Here is a 13,572-nt window from a genome sequence, read left to right as displayed (position 1 = left end):
CATTTGTTGAAGAGGCTATCTTTTCTCCATTGCATATTTTTGGCCCCTTTGTCTAGTATGAGAAAATTGTATTTATTTGGGTTTGTGTCCATGTCCTCTATTCTGTACCATTGATCCACCTTTCTATTTTGGTACCAATACCATGCCGTTTTTGTTATTATTGCTTTGTAGTAGAGTTGAAGATCTGATATTGCGATACCCCCTGCTTCACTCTTTCTGCCAAGGATTGCTTTAGCTATTTGGGGTTTTTTATTCTTCCAGATGAATTTCATAATTGCTTGCTCTATTTCTGTAAGGTACATCATTGGGATTTTAATTGGAATTGCATTGAATCTGTATAGCACTTTTGGTAGTATGGCCATTTTGACAACATTAATTCTTCCTATCCAAGAACATGGGAGATCTTTCCATCTTCTAAGGTTTTCTTGAATTTCTTTCTTTAGTGTTCTGTAGTTCTCATTGTAGAGGTCTTTCACCTCTTTTGTGAGATTGATTCCCAAATACTTTATTTTTTTCGAAGCTATATTGAATGGGGTAGTTTTCCTAATTTCTCTTTCTGAAGATTCATCGCTTATATATAAAAATGCCTTCGATTTATGTGCATTGATCTTATATCCCGCTACTTTACTGAATTCACTTATGAGATCTAAAAGTTTTCTGGTGGAATTTCCTGGTTCCTCTAAATATACCATCATATCATCAGCAAATAGGGATAGTTTGAGTTCTTCTTTTCCTATTCGTATCCCTTTAATTTCTTTGGTCTGTCTAATTGCTCTGGCTAGAGTTTCAAGGACGATATTGAATAGATGTGGTGAAAGAGGGCATCCCTGCCTTGTTCCAGTTTTTAGAGGGAATGCTTTCAGTTTTTCACCATTAAGAATGATATTAGCCATGGGTTTAGCATAGATGGCCTTTACAATGTTAAGGAATGTTCCCACTATCCCTATTTTTTCTAGTGTTTTGAGCATGAAGGGGTGCTGTATTTTATCAAATGCTTTTTCTGCATCTATCGAAATAATCATGTGATTCTTGACTTTAAGTCTATTGATATGGTGAATGACATTTATTGATTTTCTGATGTTGAACCAACCTTGCATCCCTGGGATGAAACCCACTTGATCATGGTGCACTATCTTTTTAATATGTTTTTGTATGCGATTTGCTAAAATTTTGTTGAGAATTTTTGCGTCGATGTTCATTAAGGATATTGGTCTGAAATTTTCTTTCCTCGATGTGTCTCTGTCTGGTTTAGGAATCAGGGTAATATTGGCTTCATAGAATGAGTTTGGGAGAGTTCCCTCCTCTTCTATTTTCTGGAATACTTTGAGAAGTATTGGAATGAGTTCTTCTTTAAAGGTTTTGTAGAACTCGGCTGAGAACCCATCTGGTCCTGGACTTTTCTTTGTTGGAAGGCTTTTGATGACTTCTTCTATTTCATTACTTGAAATTGGTCTATTTAAATTGTGTATGTCCTCCTCGTTCAGTTTAGGCAATTCATATGTCTCTAGAAACCTGTTGATGTCTTCGAAATTTTCTATTTTGTTGGAGTATAGATTTTCAAAATAGCTTCTAATTATGTTTTGTATTTCGGTCGTGTCTGTTGTGATATTTCCTTGTTCATTCCGAATTTTAGTGATTTGGGTTTTCTCTCGTCTTCTCTTTGTTAGTGTGGCTAAAGGTTTATCAATTTTGTTTATTTTTTCGAAGAACCAACTATTTATTTTGTCAATTTTTTGTATTGTTTCTTTCGTTTCAATTTCGTTGATTTCAGCTCTCAGTTTAACTATTTCCTGTCTTCTACTACTTTTGGTGTTGGTCTGTTCTTCTTTTTCTAGGGCTTTGAGCTGTAGTGTTAGGTCATTTATTTTTTGAGTTTTACTTCTTTTATTAAATGCGCTCCATGAAATAAATCTTCCTCTAAGTACCGCTTTCATAGTGTCCCAGAGATTTTGATATGTTGTTTCTTTGTTCTCGTTTACCTCTAAGAATTTTTTAATTTCCTTCCTAATATCTTCTGTTATCCATTCATCATATAGTAGCATATTGTTTAATCTCCAGGTGTTGGAGTAGTTTCTGTTTTTTACTCTTTCATTAATTTGTAACTTCAATCCATTATGATCTGATAAAATACAAGGTAGTGTCTCTATCTTCTTGTATTTGCTGACATTAGCTTTGTGGCATAATATATGGTCTATTTTAGAGAAGGATCCATGTGCTGCTGAGAAGAAAGTGTATTCGCTCTTGGTTGGATGGTATATTCTATAAATGTCTGTTAAGTCTAAATTATTGATTGTGTTATTGAGATCTATGGTTTCTTTGTTCAATTTTTGTTTGGAAGATCTGTCCAGTGGTGAAAGAGGCGTGTTAAAATCACCTAGTATTATTGTGTTATGGTCTATTTGGTTTCTAAAATTGAGAAGGATTTGTTTAACATATATGGATGAGCCACTGTTTGGGGCATAGATGTTTATGATTGTTATATCTTGCTGATTTATGCTTCCCTTAAGCAGTATGAAATGTCCTTCTTTATCCCTTCTAACTAACATTGGCTTGAAGTCCACATTATCTGAAATGAGGATGGATACTCCAGCTTTTTTGCTGAGCCCATGTGCATGGTATGTTTTTCCCCATCCTTTCACCTTTAGTCTATGGGTATCTCTTTCTATGAGGTGAGTCTCTTGCAGGCAACATATTGTTGGATCTTTCTTTTTAATCCAATCTGCCAGTCTATGTCTTTTGATTGATGAATTCAGGCCATTAACATTCAGGGTTATTATTGAGATATGATTTGTATTCCCGGTCATTTGGTTCATATTTAAAATTTTTGACACATCTTGGTTCCTCCTTTATTTGACAGTTCCTTTAGGATAATTCCTCCCTTTGCTGATTTGCTTCTTTGTTTTTTATCTCTTCCTCATGGAATATTTTGCTGAGAATGTTCTGTAATGCTGGCTTTCTTTTTGTAAATTCTTTTAGCTTTTGTTTATCATGGAATGATCTTATTTCATCGTCAAATTTGAAGGTAAGTTTTGCTGGGTATAAGATTCTTGGTTGGCATCCATTTTCTTTCAGAGCTTGAAAAATGTTGTTCCAGGCCCTTCTAGCTTTTAGGGTCTGGATTGAAAAATCTGCTGATATCCGTATTGGCTTCCCCCTGAATGTAATTTGGTTCTTTTCTCTCACAGCCTTTAAAATTCTGTCTTTATTTTGTATGTTAGGTATTTTCATTATAATGTGCCTTGGTGTGGGTCTGTTGTAATTTTGTGTATTTGGAGTCCTATAAGCCTCTTGGACTTGATTTTCCATTTCATTCTTCAGATTTGGGAAATTTTCTGATATTATTTCTTCAAATAGATTGTTCATTCCTTTGGTTTGTTTCTCTAAGCCTTCCTCAATCCCAATAATTCTCAAATTTGGCCTTTTCATGATATCCCATAGTTCTTGGAGATTCTGTTCATGATTTCTCACCATCTTCTCTGTTTGTTCAACTTTGTTTTCGAGGTTAAATATTTTGTCTTCAAGCTGTTCTATCCTATTGGTTATGCTTTCTATGGAGTTCTTAATTTGGTTTATTGTTTCCTTCATTTCAAGGATTTCTGTTTGGTTTTTTTTCAATATCTCTAACTCTTTATTGAAATGATCTTTTGCTTCCTGAATTTGCTCTGTTAACTGTCGATTGGTGCGATTGTTCAATGCCTGCATTTGCTCTTTCATCTCATCGTTTGCTTCCCTAATCATTTTAATTATGTACATTCTGAACTCCCTTTCTGTCATTTCTTCTGCCATGCTGTCATTGGATTTTATTGATGTAACATCTAGATTTGTTTGGGGCATTTTCTTCCCTTGTTTTCTCATATTGTTCAGGGATCAGTGGGTCATTAAGATATTGCAGATTTCCTCTATCAACTTATAATGTCCCTGAAGATTGCTAGTATATCCCCTCTTATCCTTCAGTAGCCTGAAGTCTTGGAGGAGGTTGATAATGCAGAGCTCCACGAAGAAGCTGCCTCTCTAGGGTGGTGACCCTCAGGTGGCGTATATTCCTTGCTAGTGGTCAGAGGTGTCTCCACTTGTTGACCAATGGTCATCCAACGGGGAAGTAGACTGTGGGCTGAGGCAAGGCCTGTTTGTGCCTATGTCTCTGACTTTACTGTCCCTGTGGGAAAACCTCCCCCGGCCGGGAAGAGTCACTCGGTGGGGACGTCTCGCTAGTCAGTTGCCCTCCTAGAGGTTCCCCTCAATCTACAACTACCCCCTGGGCTGGGCTGTCTTCTTCTGCAACGATCCCAGGGGCCCGGACCTACGTCCTGGACCTGGGAGCCTCACCCTTCGCAGGCGAGTCTCCTTAGGCTGCCTCTCCCAGAGAATCTGCCCGCCGCCCTGGAAACTTCGCTCCGCCCCTAGGCGTGTCTCTGTGCGGCTCTTCCAGCAAGAGGCCACCTAGCTCCTGGGACCCTGCTCTGCACCAATCGCCTGGCTATGCAGCCCCTCCCCTGAGCCACCACCTGGAGCCCTGTACGATAGCTCCGAGACACAGAGACCCGCCACACACCTCCTCCTCCGGACAGCCGCCCGGTTTCCGACGCAGTCACTAGGAGTCCAAACAACTCACTTTGGGTCTCCTCCTCCCACCAACCACCCGTAGCCCTAGGCAGTCACTCCAAGTCCAAGTGACCCGCCCTGTTCCTCCTCCTCCTCCTTGGGGTAGCCCCCCGGGTGTTCAGGAGCGGTGGCTCCAAGACCAGGTGACTCACCACGCTCCTTCTCCAGGCAGGCCACCGGTGTTCCGGAGCGGTTGCTTTTAGTCCAATCAACTCACCACTCGCCTTCTCCTCTGGCAACCGCCTGTGGTTGTGATGCAGTCACTCCCAGGCTAAGCGTCCCACCGCTCTCCTCCTCCAGGTAGGCCACCAGTGTTCTGGAGCAGCTGCTCCGAGTTCAAACAGCTCGTCACGCAGCTCCTCCTTCGGCAACCGCCCGCAGCTCTGATGCAGTCACTCCCAGGTCAAACAACAAGCCACGCTCCTCCTCCTCCTCCGGGCAACCTCCCGGCACTCAGGAGCGCTAGCTCTGAGTTCAAACAGTTCACCACGCAACTCCTCCTCTGGCAACCGCCTGTGGTTCTGATGCAGTCACTCCCAGACCAAGCGTCCCGCCGTGCTCCTCCTCTTCCTCCGGGCAGTCCCCCGGCGCTCAGGAGCGCCCACTCTGAGTTCAAACAGCTCACCACGCAGCTCCTCCTCTGGCAACCGCCCGTGGCTCTGATGCAGTCACTCCTAGACCCAAGCGACCCGCCGGGCCTCTCCTCCTCCTCCGGGCAACCCCCCGGTGTTCGGAAGCGGTTACTCTGGGTCCAAACAGCTCGCCACGCAGCTCCTCCCCAGGCAGCCGCCCGGAGCCCCAGCGGCTGCTCGAGTCCAAGCGCTATGCTGAGCCGCCTCCTCTACGATGATCCCAGTTGTCCGTGTTTACCGCTCCAGTGGGGGGAGGGGCGTCTCGCCGAGCAACTCCACTTCACAAATTCCCTGTGTTCCGGGGCTACTGCCCCATCCGGGACGCCTCCCCAACAGGAGAGACTCACCCGGCAGCTTTGAGTTGGTCCCAAGTCTCTCACTATCTCCTCTTTTGAATCTTGCGTCCTGGAGCAGCGTGAAATGCAGCCGCCCTCTAGTCCGCCATCTTGGCCCGCCCCCAATAATTCTTAAATTTGGTCTTTTCATGATGTCCCATAGTTCTTGGAGGTTCTGTTCATGATTTCTTACCATCTTCTCTGTTTGGTCAACTTTATTTTCAAGATTAAATATTTTGTCTTCATTGTCTAAGTTTCTGTCTTCCAAGTGATCTAGTCTGTTGGTGATGCTTTACATTGAGTTTTTTATTTGGCTTATTGTTCCCTTCATTTCAAGGATTTCTGTTTTTTTTGTTGTTTTTTTTTTTTTTTTTGGAAGAATCTCTCTTTGTTGAAATGATCTTTTGTTTCCTGCAGTTGCTCTTTCAACTGCTTATTGGTATTATCATTCATTGCCTGCATTTGCTCTCTTATCTCATCCTTTGCTTCATGAATCATTTTAATTATGTATATTCTGAAGTCCTTTTCTGACATTTCTTCTACCATGCTGTCACTGGATTCTATTAATATAGAATCTAGGTTTGTTTGGATCATTTTCTTCCCTTGTTTTTTCATGTTGTTCATGTATCTTCCCCTCTAGCGGTACAGATCTGGGTATTGCAGTTTCCCCCATATAGGCTTATAGTGACTCTATAGGTTCCCAAAACCTTTTCTTTAAGGGGGAGATCAATATTAGCAGCACCCAGTATAGACAATATGTAGCCCTAAACCAAATAGCCTCTATGAGGATGTTAACAATATTGTCATAATAAACAGAATGAGTTAAATTGTTATCTACAGTATAACAGATTTGCAATAAGGTCTGCAGTTTCTAATGGAGGATATGGAGGTGTTAATGGGATAAGTAAAGAGTATATAGAAGTTCTAGATCATAGAAAGAATGAAAGTGTAATCAAAAGAAGTTGGTTGTTAGCATGAGAAAAGGGAGAAAGAGATTCTGAGGAAACAGGTACACAAAAGGAAAATAAAGAGAGCAAGAAAAGTAAAGAAATAAAAACTTAAAAATTTTCAAAAAGAAAAAGAAAAAGAAATCTACACTAACAGTCATATAATATTCAAACCTCCCAGTCTTCAGTAACCTGATGCATGAGAGGTACCTGACAATAAACTTCCAGCCTCCAGCAGGAATCTAAGGATGGGATTTGCCCCACCTAAAGATGGGAGATATGGCTTCCAGGATTATCCAAGATGGCCATTCTGGCTTCCAAATGTGTTGGCAAATGGGGAGCTCGGGTGTGGGCATGGTTGGCCAAGGGTCCTAGGGGTGGGGTGTGGTCGGTCTGGTTGAGGGGTCCTGGAGGCAGGGAGAGGTCAGTCCAGCTGGGAGTCCTGCAGGTCCTGGCTGTTGTCTCAAAATGGAGGCAGTCACGTGTAACCAAACCTGCAGGTACTGTGACAGTGGACTTCCAGGCAACAGCAGGCAGCTGGTGATCCACTGGCAGTCTGCAGTCAGTTTGCTGGCTACCAGTGGATGACTGGCAGGTGGACCTTGGGTGGTTGGTGATGGGTAAGTGAAAGGCAGGCAATGTACAGGCAAGAGGCAGGCAAATGGCAGATAATAGGCAACAGTGAGTGAGCAATCTGCATTCAAAAATAGTTGATATGCTGGCAGACTGCGGTGATCGTGGTGGACAAATGGGGTAAACAGCAGGGGATTGATAAGCAGCAAAGACTTCCTATCCCTAGAAACAGATATCCTCTACTTGAAACCCGAGTTATGGAGCAACAACGATGGCAGCCTACCTCTAGTCTGCCATCTTGGATCCTCTCTAAACCAATGAGTCTTTGGGGAACACTCAAGATCTAAACTATACAAGGTCCCTTCCTCTGTTTTCAAAACCAGCAATGTAGTGGCTTTCAAAGCTTTCTCACTCCACTCCAGTCATTGCTTCTCCTTCGCTGACTCTGACTCTCCTGTTTCTCTCTTATGAGGACACTTATGATCGCCTCGTGCCCACCAGAAAAGCCTTTCTATGTGAAGATCCTTAAGTAATCACAACTGTAAAGTCCCTTTTTATCACTTAAGAAAACACATTCACAGATTTCAGGGAATAGGACATAAACATTTGGATCAATTATTCTATCTCCCACAGGTCAAAACAATAAGATTTCAACATGCTACTGGTGGGAGTGGATACTGGTACAACCATTTTAGAAGTAAGTTGGACATTTCTCAAGATAGTTGGGCATGTGCATTTCCTGTGATCCCAGACTTGTACCTCCAGCCTACACCTGGGGGAACTCATGAAGCTGGGCACCAGGAGATGAGCACTCAATGGGTTCTAGTTGTCGTGTCTATCTGATCTCATTTCCCTTTATGCTTGATTACACAAGCTATTTTACAAAGATGGACTTGGCTGGCCTTTGTCCCTGGTTCCTGAGAGGAAGCCTCTAAATCCTTGGAATTCTTCAAGTGATTGGAGTGTCTTTGTTATTTGTGATGGGCCCCTTGAATCCCATCTGAGTGTGTGCTAAGAAGATGCTTCAGATTGTGGGCTGGTCATGCCAGAAAGACAGACCCCTGTGATTTGGGACATCCATTGAGCTATCAGCCTGACTTCTGGGAGGAGGAGACAGAGATCAAACTACACAGGTGATGGTCATGACTACATAATGAAACCCTGAAAACAGGAATAGACCTCTGGACACAAAAGTGCAGATGATTTTCTCTGGTTAATAAAGCCATGTGTTTATTATAAAATAGAAATTATAAGGAGCCATTGTTTTGGACTAGGTTACAAATATACACACAAAAAAGACTAAAAATGAAAATGGAGTCACTGATGCTAACCTAAGTTGTTATCTGATCTTCTGTGTAATTGGGAGAGAGATGCGATAGCCAGATTTCCTTGGCAGGCCAGTTTTAATCTCATAATGAAGTCCCCTCTGCTTTAACTTGAAGTAACCTGATGTTAATCACTTATTTTTCTATTATTCTGTCTTCCTGTCACTTCTTCAATGAAAGTAACTTTGAAATGACTAGTCTGCTTTTTGTTCTTTTTTTCTGTTCCCTCCTCCCCGCTGGAACTTCTCTATCTATAAAACCAATTTCTTCTGCTCAGTCCATCAGAACACTTAATTCTATTTTATGGAATGAAGTGTGACCCAGTTCTAAAATTGCAAAATAAAGCTAACAAAGATCTTTCAATTGTTGGATAGTGTTTTGTGATAGTGTTGTTACACACAGATGTTTCAGAAGGGTGATGCATTCTGACTCCCCACTTTTGTTGTGGTAAAACTGTAATTTTGAGTATAGAACTTGCCTGAGTTCTGTGAGTTGTGGTGGATTTCTACTTTAGGAGATGGTAGGAACCTCCAAATTTGTTATCAGTTGGTCATAAGTGCAAGGGCCTGGGGATGGCTGGGTTTGCAGCTGGTGTCTGGGGTGAGGGTAGTCTTGTGGGGCTGTGCCTTTACTTTGTGAAGTTTGGGCTCCCTCTGGGGATTACCCCTGTGTTGCTTAGACCCCTCTCTTTTGGCCTCAGTATAGCCCCATCATGCCTAACAGCCTCAGGACCTCTATATGGCTCTTCCCTCTGCAGGACCCTCTTTGCCCTTAGGACCATCCTTAGCTCCTATAAATTTGTTTGGCTGTCACCTCAGTGGTGCAACTTCATCACCTAGGTACTTTTCAGGTCTTTCCTGCTTTTCATTCCCAATTAGCATTTATCATCTTCTATTATACAATGTATGTTACCTATTATTTTTTCTGCTTATTGTGGTCATCCACTTTTAGACTACCCATGCAGGAAGGGATTCTTACCTTTTTGGTCACATCTCTATTCCAATACCTGGTGGGTGCTTGAGAAATATTTGTTCAGAGAATGAATGAATGTTCATAACAGCATTGTTTGTAAGAGCAAAAATATGTCAATTCCTCAAATGTCTATTAGTAGTAGGTTGAATAAATACATTACAGTATGTTTTTTAAAAATTAACTTTTTATTTTATTATTTTTTATTGTAAACAAATGGGGTACAACTTGTTTCTCTGCACATGAAGTAGAGGCATATCATTTGTGTATACATTTGTGTATACATTTACATAGAGTAATGGTGTTTCATTCATTCTGTTATTTTTTCCTTCCCCCCACCCCTCCCACCCCTCTTTTCCCTCTATAAAGTCCCTCCTTCCTCCATTCTTGCCTTCCTCCCACCCCCCATTATGTATCATAATCTGCTTATCAGTGAGATCATTCGTTCTTCGGTTTTTTGATATTGGCTTATCTCACTTAGCATGATATTCTCCATAGCTGCTCAATTCACAATAGCCAGATTGTGGAACCAACCTAGATGCCCTTCAATTGATGAATGGATAAAGAAACTGTGGTATATATATACAATAGAATATTACTCAGCCATAAAGAATAATAAAATTATGGCATTTGCAGGCAAATGGATGAAATTGGAGAAAAATTAGCTTTTTAAATTGGTAAAAATTGTGGATATGTGTGGTGTGCAACATGTGGGTTTGAAATATGTATACACTGTGGAATGGTTAAAATGAGCTAATTAGCATATACATTACTCACATACTTATTTTATTTCATAGTTTTTGGTACTGGGGAATGAGCCCAGTGCTCTATCACTGTGCTATCTTTCCATTTTTAATTTTTTATTTTGAGGCAGGGTCTCACTAAATTGCTGAGACTGGTCTTGAACTTGAGATCCTCCTGCCTCAACCTCCTGAGTTGCTGGAATTACAGGTGAGTGCTACCATGCCCTACTAACTTATCATTTTTTTGTGGTGACATATTACAGTATATTTACAAAACAGAGTACCAAATAATGGTCAGCATGAATATATTATAGCCATTCTCACAAACATAATATTGATGATGCAGATTACCCCTTATCTGAAATGCTTGGGGCCAGAAGTATTTCAGATTTCAGATTTTTTTTTTTGAATTTGGAATATTTACATATACAAAATGTGACATTTAGGGAAGACTCAAGTCCAAACAGGAAATTCACTTAGTTCCATGTATACTTGAAGCCCAAATTTTATATGACACTCTTAGAGTACCTGCATTTCAATTATAACCATCACATGAGGCCAGGTGTGTAACTGTTCTTTCATGGTGTCCCACAGGTGCTCTAAAAGTTTCAGATTTTGGTGCATTTTAAATTTCAGATATTTGGATTAAGGATGCTCAATCTGCACAAACAAGCAACAGGAGAATATACAGAATATGATCCCTGCGGGGCACCATCCATGGCCAGCAAATAAAACCAGGCTTGGTTAAGCTATCAGACATGGAAATCTGTCTCTCAGGAACTGATAATCATGAGAGATTGCTTCAGATTGCCTGGAGTATGTGGTTTCCAAATGCAGTGGTTCACCACTTGAATTTGCAGGCCCTGCTGGGATGACCTGCTAGAGCAAAATGGCTTGCTTAACTCCACTCCATCCTGTTACTTACAGAAGAAGCTCCTCTGGGTCCCCCTTTGATGTGTACTGCTATAAATAAACCAGGGGCGGGCTCCTCCATTTTGTTAGAACCAGACCCTTTAGCATGGCTCAACCAGTCATGCCCCCTGATTCAAAGATAATTGTCTCTTGTTGTTTTTCCTATTAAATAAATTTCTTAGCAATTAATTTACAGTCAGCCCATCCCTCCGATAGGAACCTTTTCTCTGCCCATGCAGATATGTGGTGAGAGATCCCATTTACAAAAGTTAAAAAACCAGCATATTATCTAAGGGTAAAGATTTAAGCAAAAGCAAGGATATAAATACCAGAATAATGGTTACCTCTGGGAGTAAGGTGTTCCTCCCAATGGAAGAGGGGGAACCACTGGGGAAGGGTCTAAGAAAGAGGCTTCTCCTCAGCAGCAGTGCCCTATTTCTTAACCTGAGTAGTAATTTTGCGGGTATTCTCATTTTGATTATTCTTAAGATGACATAGACATTTCACATGCTCTTCTCTGTGTAAGACATAATTCTCAATTTAAAAACAGGAAAGGAAGGTGGAAGGATCACTAAGTAGTGTTCTCAGTCCCATTGATAAACATAGTGTGATTTTAATTTGACCATAGGACTGTGTGATTTTCTCTACAGTAGCACTTAGATACCTGAGGGGTATTTGGAATAGGAGGAATGAGATTCCTCTGTCACTAGAGTTTTGCCATGGAGGGAGACACAAAGGTAAAAGGAACATGGAAATGTAAGCTATTGGTAAGAGAAAACTGAAAACCTTGTGTATGGAAACTTGTTACGAAACCTTGTGTTATGAAAACCTTGTGAATGGGAAGGTAAGTGAAGTCAGGAGAGAGAAAGCTGAAATGCTGGGCAGGTTTGGATGGAGTTGGGGGAGCTGAGATTTTTTTTTTTTTAATTTTGGTACTGGGGATTGAACACAGGCACACATAACCACTGAGCCACATCCACAGCCCTTTTTTGTATTTTGGTTAGAGGCAGGGTCTCATCAAGTTCCTTAGGGCCTAAGTTGCTCAGGCTGGCTTTGAACTCCTCCATCCTCAGCCTCTCAAGCTGCTTGGATTACAGGCATGCAGCACCATGCCTGGCAGGATTGCAGGAGTGTACCACCATGCCTGTTCACGAGGACCAGTGCAGTCAGGAACCACAGATGCCCATGGGAGTATATTACTGTGGACCGTGTAATAATCATGATGGGAGCAAGATAATGTCTGGTGTGACAGTAACATTGGGTAGACAGTAATATTGGGTGGCTGAGGTGTCACGGACATAGGAAGTGAACATTTCAGAAAAACCCAGTCCTGGTGTACGAGAACCAGTGGACAGAGGCAGAAGGTACTTTGCAACTGAAGAAAGAGGCAGACAAACCCAGGAATGCACAAAATGCAATTTATTGGGAACTTATGGGCAGAAGCATGTCTAGGATGACAGCAAGACAGAGGAAGGGGTTTATATGCTAAGCTAGACAATGGTGAACTGTAGCCAAATGGAATGCACCTGGTCTTTCTTAAATACTATTAACATAATCAATGTCACTTAAGAAATAGTTCAGGTGTCAGTGGCCAGTACAACATGCTTGACTATCTTAAAGATTTTGTCCTACAGGCCTTGGAATGCATGCCAAGGTCACTGGGAGGGCAAAATGTCAGTTACAAGCAAATGTTATAGTCATGCCAAACTGGATCCTTACATATGAGTTCCTATAGTCTACAGAATCCCTTTAACCTAAAGCCTGCCCCAGTGGAAGCAACTCACAATACTACCATGTGCTGCTATGCAGCAGCACCTCAGGACTGCTTGCTTGCTTCTCTGCCCTGGATCCGAGACATGGCCAGAAGATCTTCCTGAAGTCCCATCAGAGGAAATTTGGTTAGAATACAAGCCAGCACCTCGGAAGTTGTCAATGTCAGAATTTTACCATGACTGGGTGAAAGGATTGACGTGCACTCAGGTCATCCTTGGTCCTTTTTTTCTCTGTCCCAAGTACCTGTGACTATATAGGTGGATAGGTGGTGCACATTCAGCCACAAACACTTCTCAACACCATAACTATGATTGTTCTGGTCTAATCCACGTTCATCCCTCATCTGACCATTGCCAACTGCTCTCTCCAGAACACCCTGTAGACTCTTCTTCATGGCAGCAGGGGCATAGTAATATTTTAATCATCATTATATCAAATATCAGAGACTGGATAATATAAAAAGAAAAAAGTTTCATTTAGCTCACAGTTTGGAGGTCGAAAGGTCAAGAGGAAGTGGATCCACTGGTTCAACCTCTAGTGAGGGCCCTGTTAGCTTTGCCACATCATGGCAGATGTCAACCTGGTGGAAGCATATGTAAAAAGAAGAAATCACAGAGTGAGACAGGAGGCCAGAAAGTGGGGAGGAATCCTTTGTGAGGGAAGTATCCCCAGTGACAGAATCACCTTCTCTTAAGTTCAATGTCAAAAGTTCCACCACCTCCCAACATTGTCACTCTGAGAACTGAGCTTCCAACACTTGA

Source organism: Sciurus carolinensis, chromosome 5, assembly GCF_902686445.1.
Source record: "Sciurus carolinensis chromosome 5, mSciCar1.2, whole genome shotgun sequence".
Lineage (NCBI taxonomy): Eukaryota > Metazoa > Chordata > Mammalia > Rodentia > Sciuridae > Sciurus > Sciurus carolinensis.
The sequence above is the reverse complement of the archived record's forward strand: the minus strand, read 5'-3'. Positions refer to the sequence as shown.